The sequence below is a fragment of the Panicum hallii genome, chromosome 8, assembly GCF_002211085.1.
Source record: "Panicum hallii strain FIL2 chromosome 8, PHallii_v3.1, whole genome shotgun sequence".
NCBI lineage: Eukaryota > Viridiplantae > Streptophyta > Magnoliopsida > Poales > Poaceae > Panicum > Panicum hallii.
The window spans coordinates 43738070-43744843 of NC_038049.1; the positions used below are offsets into that span (position 1 = coordinate 43738070).

The 6774-nt window shown below is 55.2% G+C and overlaps 1 pseudogene; it reads right to left on the reverse strand.

Annotated features, from left to right (window-relative positions):
- Nucleotides 1-1660: 1660 nt before the first annotated feature.
- On the reverse strand, nt 1661-5076 carry LOC112872395 (annotated as a pseudogene).
- Nucleotides 5077-6774: the final 1698 nt, after the last annotated feature.

Sequence of the window (6774 nt, forward strand, 5' to 3'; positions counted from 1 at the left end):
GGCCGCGGCGCCGACATCACCGGCTGCCGTGACGGCGGCGGAGAATGGATTGTCATATTTATAAAATAACCCCCGGATTGGATCGCGATTAACAACCGCGATCCGAATATGTTCAGATAACCCCCTACATTAATAATCGTGATCCGAATATTTGCAATAAGATCCCTAGTATTTTACACATACGCCCCTGGTCGGGGTTGCCTCCTCCTCACGCGCCCACGGTCCAGGGTGACCGGCCCAGGTCAAGGGCTCAAGGCTCGGCAGCCCGCCATTGCCGCGCCGTTCCTCGCCGGCGACGAGGTCGGCCGGTGGCGGACCAGAATGCAGCATGCCAAGGCGCGTTACGGCTCCGGCGCCCATGCCGGCCACGACGGCAAGCCGGCGTTGCGGAGCGACCAAGGACGAGCGCGCGATATTAGCGAGCCCCTGAGCAAGAGGTGCTCACCAGAAATCCATTTTCGGGGTCGGACAAAGTGGAAGGAGGCTGGAGGTGCGTCGGCGGCGGTGAGGTCCAACCGTCCAAGGGCGGCGCTAATGGTGGTCGGCGGCCCGGGATTTGATAGGAGAAGCCATGGACGCAAGGGATTTGATTTTGATGGAGAAGCTCGCCGGGAATTGTAGCCCGCAGCGGTACTGCTCAGTCAGGTAGTTCGTGCGAGAAGGAGAGGGAGAAAATGCAAGGGAGAAGGAGGCGGCCGTCCGGGCAGATTGAAACGCGAGCGAGATGAGGGAGGGACACGGGCCGCGGGCGTGGCTGCGGGGTGTCGCGGCTGCAGCACGCCGGCAGACGACGGCCGCCGCGTGTCGCACGATCCCTGACGAGCACGACCAGAACGAGTCGATTCAGGTACCGTTCGCGTATATCCAAAACGACAGCGTCTGACCAGCCAAAACTCCCATAAATCGTGTATACCCGATCTAAAGGCCAGTCTCAGCAGAAGTTTGACGGAGAATTTTATAGTATTAAATTCTATATCATATTATTAATTTTACTGATATGGCGGAAAGAGAGGAGAAAGTTTTATGGAATGTGGAAGAAGTTTTATCATGATAAAACTTATCTAACACACAGTTACATAATTCCCGATCTTGATAACTGTACCACAAAATTATTATGTACTGACCTATACAAACGTTGTAGCAAAGTTTCAGTAGGGGCACTTGGATCAAAAACGCACGTTTTGAAAGATATAGAGCTCCAAAGTTGGGCAAAAAATATGCATTTTGCTGAAAATTCAGAGATGTGCAGAGAGTGATTTTTTGCAAACTTTGGGCTGGATTCGAGGGCCAATGTGTTGTAGATTATGGTTAAAATTGCTTTGAATGTCAAGTTGGAACATAGGAATATGAGTTGTAGAAAGAAACTTTGGAGAGTTTACGAGCAAAGTTTGGAGAAAAACTAGTGTCTAAGGGGTGGGTTCAGGCTGTTTTCCAGACATGGACGATTTTCAGGTTAAGGCTGAATGCATGGGTCTGACTAGATTTTGACTGAATTTTTGCAAGTTTAAACTAACTTCTCACACGTCCACAACAGAACTAGATCAGAGGATATATGTTGGGCTACAAACTTTGTATTGGCCAAGAGCGAAGTGTTTAGGCAAAATCAATTTTAATGAGCACTCAAACATGGCTCGTTTCAAATATGGCTCTGCAGCTCTGCTCACATGTCAGTGCCACAACAGTCTCCTCCAGCTCTCTGGCTGACGCTGTCAACCTCAAGTCCATGCCTGTATAGCCAATTAGGCCTGCTTAAGGTCAAGGCAAATTTAGTCAGGCATTATGTGCAGTGGACACTAAAGAGGAACCGGGCAAAGTGAGCGCTGGGTGCAATACAGAACTCTGTGACACTGGAGCTCTCTCATCCTCATGAAACAAAATGTAAAACTTTGGGTGCAAATAGCACATCCAGCAACCTGAACAAAAAATAGAACACCTGAGAGTTGGTCAAAATAGCACATCCACAACTAAGAAATATGTCCTACATCATGGGTGCCTACACAAATAACAGATGATATGACAACCATACATGTTCAGACATAGGTGTCACTTTGTTCGGTGGAGATTCAGGAATTCAGCATTGATGCAAACACATGATAAAATCTGAAGAATGCCACAATGGCATCACTGCTGGTCTGGACTCTCTGGAGGTCCTGCGAGCCATTAGCCATCTCGGTTGAGCTTGGGACTGCCAGCCATTTCCCTGCCATGCCCTGCTTCCTTGCTGCAGCTAGCCATTCCTTCTCCCTTCAGCGGGCGGGCGAACAGAGCAATGACAGTGCCTCGTGTTGTACGAGATGGTGCTCCAAGCTGCCGCCGGCCGGCACACAGCTGCAGATGCATTAATTAGGAAGGTGCAGCTCTGCAGAGTTGCTGCAGCCTTTGAGAGACGGCTGGATCGCGCCGGTGCTCCGGCGAGTCTCGTCGTGAAGCGACAGAGTGCGTTTGTCGAGACGGTTCAGGTTGCTAGGTTCGCACGCCGGTGCCCCTGGCCGCCGGCGGAGAGCCGTTCTTGCTCCTCCTGCCTTGGCTGGAGGCTTCCCGGGGCAAGGACCTGCTGCATTTTCTTCCAGCGTAGGGTCGCCGGCGGCAGCGCGGTCGCCGGCGGCGTTCGCAAAGACCTAAGGATTAGATCGCGATATTTGCAAAATGCTCCCTAATTCGAATCGCGACTGTTAATCGCGATCCGCATATTTTCATATACCCCCCTACAATGTACATATAACCCCTAGATCGGGTCGCGATTAATAAACGCGATCCGGATATTTGCATTTACATCCCTTTGCCATATAGCACCCCGGTCGGGGTTGACTTGTCCTCCCGTGTGTCCGCCGCGACGCCGTCCTCCGCGCATGTTCGTGTGTTCGTCCTCCAGCTGGCGCACAGAGCAAGCCACCGCCGGCCGGCACGCGGCTGCAGATGCATTGAGGAGGCGCAGTGGCAGGCTGCCAGCAGATCGAGCTTACCGGGAAAGCTGAGGCCCAAAGGCGTGCGTGGTCCTCTGGCGGGAAGAGTGCGAGAGATGGCCGGAACCCGACGGCGCGACGAGGAGCCGCAGCGAGAGGGCAGAGCCGTCAGCCGTGGCACGGTGGTCCGCCGTCCCATCAGGAGAAGCAGAGCAGTGCTGCCGCCTGCCGACCTGGCCGCCGGCCATGAGCCGCCTCTGCACGCACCCTCCCTGAAGGCTGGCCTGTTGTATGGTGGCACGGAGAGCGGAGGCCGCCGGCCGCCGCGCCGACCTCGCCGGCTGTCGTGAGGACGGCGGAGAATGGCCAGCTGGATTGAATTGCCATTTTTTAAATCGGAGCCGAGAAACAGAGGAGGGTCCGCTCGCTCGCACCAAGAAAATCAGCACGGCTGGTGTTCGTTCAGGTTCAGGTGAGCCCCAACTTCAGAGCTGCTCGAGTACAGATCACAATACATGGAGCAGTGATGTTCAACACAGCTCATCTGAAGCCTTCTCTGCCTGACACTGCCAACCTGAAGGCAATGCCTTTTTTTTTTTAGATTAAGAAGACAATGCCTGTATATCGTTGGTTTGGTCTGCTCAAGATCAAGACAAATCTAGTCGTGCCGTGCATCATTGTGCAGTGGGCACTAAAAAAGAGGAACTGGCAAAAATGAATGATTGGTCCAACGCAAAACTGTGTGACAAAGCCTGACAGTTGTGTTCTGTCCAAGAAGAATACTAGCTCTGTACAAAGAAGCCCATTCTGAATCGTGAATGAAAGAGAATACTCATGGTGAGTTCAATGCTCTACAGAAGAATACCTGCAGATCTTTGCACCTGAGAAGGAAGAATACCACACAAAAGGGTTAAATTTGCAACATCTTTTCCATCAGAAAAAACAAGTAAACAGAAAAGAGTTTGAGTCCGTTTACTGTGGGAAAACCACAAATCCGTTAGGTAGGAGATAAAAGTAGTTTCAAGAAGCCGTTCAGATTTGTAATTAGATTGCCATCTAATCCGCAGCACCGTGCGACGCTAGGGCTACTCGAAAGTCGAAACCCTCGTCGAGGACGGGCAGCCAAGGCTTCCAGCCGGCAGCCCGGCATGGCATCCGGCGATGACAGCGTTGGCGGCGAGAGCTCCCGCTACAGGAGGCACGAAAGAGACAGCGGCTGCGTGGGAGACGATGGCGAGAGCGGCAGCCACAGTGGAGGCGCGATTTCCGGCGACTGTTGTAGCGACGACGAGGATGACGCGTACGACTACGAACACGACGACGGCGGCGGCGGCAGCGACTACGGCGACATCAGTGACGCGGAGGACACGAAGGTCGAAGCCGCCGCACCGAGGACGTACCTTGTTCTGACGGAGGATGAGGTACTGAGGCGGCAGGCGGACGACACGGCCAAGGTCGCGGAGGTCCTGTCGATCCCGCCGGCGTTCGCGGCCTTCCTCCTGCGGCGCTACAAGTGGGTAGCCTCGAGCCTCCAGGACGACTGGTTCTCGGACGAACGGCGCGTCCGGGACGCCGCCGGCCTGCCGGCGGACGGCGGCGTCCCGGTCGCCACGGCGCTCAGCGCCTCGCCGCTCGCCTGCGCCATATGCTTCGACACGTTCCCCGCCGGGCGGACGAGGTCGGCCGGGTGCTCCCACTACTACTGCGACGACTGCTGGCGCGGGTACGTCCGCGCCGCCGTGGGCGACGGCCCGCGGTGCCTGTCGCTGCGGTGCCCGGACCCGGGCTGCTCGGCGGCCGTCGTCCGCGACCTCGTCGACGCGGTCGCCGGCGGCGGCGACGACGGGGAGCGCTACGCGCGGTTCGCGCTCCGGTCGTACGTGGAGGAGAGCGGCGAGCGGATCAAGTGGTGCCCCGGCCGCGGGTGCGCCCACGCCGTGGAGTTCGTGGGCTGCGCCGGCGACGACGCGGCGGACGTGCTCTGCCGGTGCCGGCACGGCTTCTGCTGGAGCTGCGGCGAGGAGGCGCACCGGCCGGTGTCGTGCGGCACGGTGCGCGCGTGGCTGGCCAAGAACAAGTCGGACTCGGAGACAGCGAACTGGGTGCTGGCCAACACCAAGCACTGCCCCAAGTGCCGGCGCGCCATCGAGAAGAACCAGGGCTGCAACCACATCTCGTGCCCGCCCCCCTGCGGCCACCACTTCTGCTGGCTCTGCTTCAAGCCGGCGGGGACGCGGGAGCACTACGCCTGCTACGTCTACAGCCCGCCGCCGCCGGACGCCGGCGGCAAGGTCGAGACCAAGGAGGAGGCGACGGCGCGGCAGGCCAGGGCGTCGCTGGACAGGTACCTGTTCCACTACGAGCGCTGGGCGGGCAACCTCAGGTCGCTGGAGAAGGCGCGGCATGACATGGACGAGCTGGAGCGGCCGTCGGTGCTCGAGGGGATGGCCGCCGCGGTCGGGCTCAACTCCGTGATGGAGCTCCACTTCATTGTCGAGGCGTACGAGCAGATCGCCCACGGCCGGCGGGTGCTCCGGTGGTCGCACGCGTACGGGTACTACCTGGACCCGGCGCGCGACGGCAAGAAGCGCGAGCTCTTCAACTACCTGCAGGGCGAGGCCAACGCGGCGCTGGAGCGGCTGCACAAACTGGCCGAGGTGGACAGGAAGGAGGTCTTCTGCTCCGAGGTCGGCGAGGCCGACGTCGCCAAGAGGTTCAAGGACTATAGGGACACGGTGGTGAACTTAACCGTGGCGACGCGAACCTTCATGGGGAACCTTGTGAAGGCCTTTGAGACTGACCTGTGCGAGGTCTCTATGAGGTGAACTTCTAGCTAGCCTTCTAGCCTTCTACGGGGATCAGAGTGATGGTCTTTGCTAGCACATTAATACATTAAGGATACAATGCAATGTCGTTGGATGAACACAATGTTACCTTCCTCCTCTTGTATCTCTCTATGTATAATGTGTGTCAGACTACCACAGCAAACAACCTGAAAATTTATTTCATTATAATTTATTGCTGATTTTCGCGTCCGTCCCTCCCACCTCATCTGCTACTCCGTCGATGGCCTCCCCGCTCTGTTTCATCAACTTTTCTCTACTGCAACCCCGCTGCTCCTTTCCGCCAAGATCTCTCTCTCTCTCCCTGCTGCTTCATCTCATGTGGATCTAGGTATCTCTCTCTCTCTCTCAACGAGGATGATGGAATCCATGTCTCTCCCCATGACTGGAGCATGGAAGCTTTGCGATGGTTGAGTAGCGACTCGATCCAGTATGGAGGACACCACTTTCAACGTTTGGTTGGTTCATACTTCAAAGTGGATAGTGGACATCTCAATCTGAACACCTAGATCTGCATATGCATGTCCATCAGATGTTGCGACATTCTACTCGATCGAGATGTTGCACGTGTTTGTTTCAGTTTTCTTCTTCTCCTGTTGGGGATATGTGTTCCCAATTTCATCTATATGCCCGCAAGATGTTGCATGCAAATTATCTTATTGTTGCAATATAAACTTTTGTTTGTAACATTGCAATAGTAGAAATTTCCACAGTAGTGATTTCATGTGATATGAGACATGTTTTATAGGATTTTGCTCCTTGGCATGTTGGGTGGAGCAGGGTATTCGTTAACGGCACGAGCACTCAAGACGAAGATGATATGGCGAAAAAAGGAATCGTTTGAATGATGCATCTAAAACGAGTTAATGTTTCAGTGGGAAAATTTTCTAACTACCATCGGATGGTTATAGAAGCGTCCGACACAGTGCCCGGATGTCGGACGTCCGGGTGCTAGCGATTCCAATATTGTCATGGCTTCATTATATTGTACATGGACAAATGGTGAATTGGCACTGTGGACTGTTTCT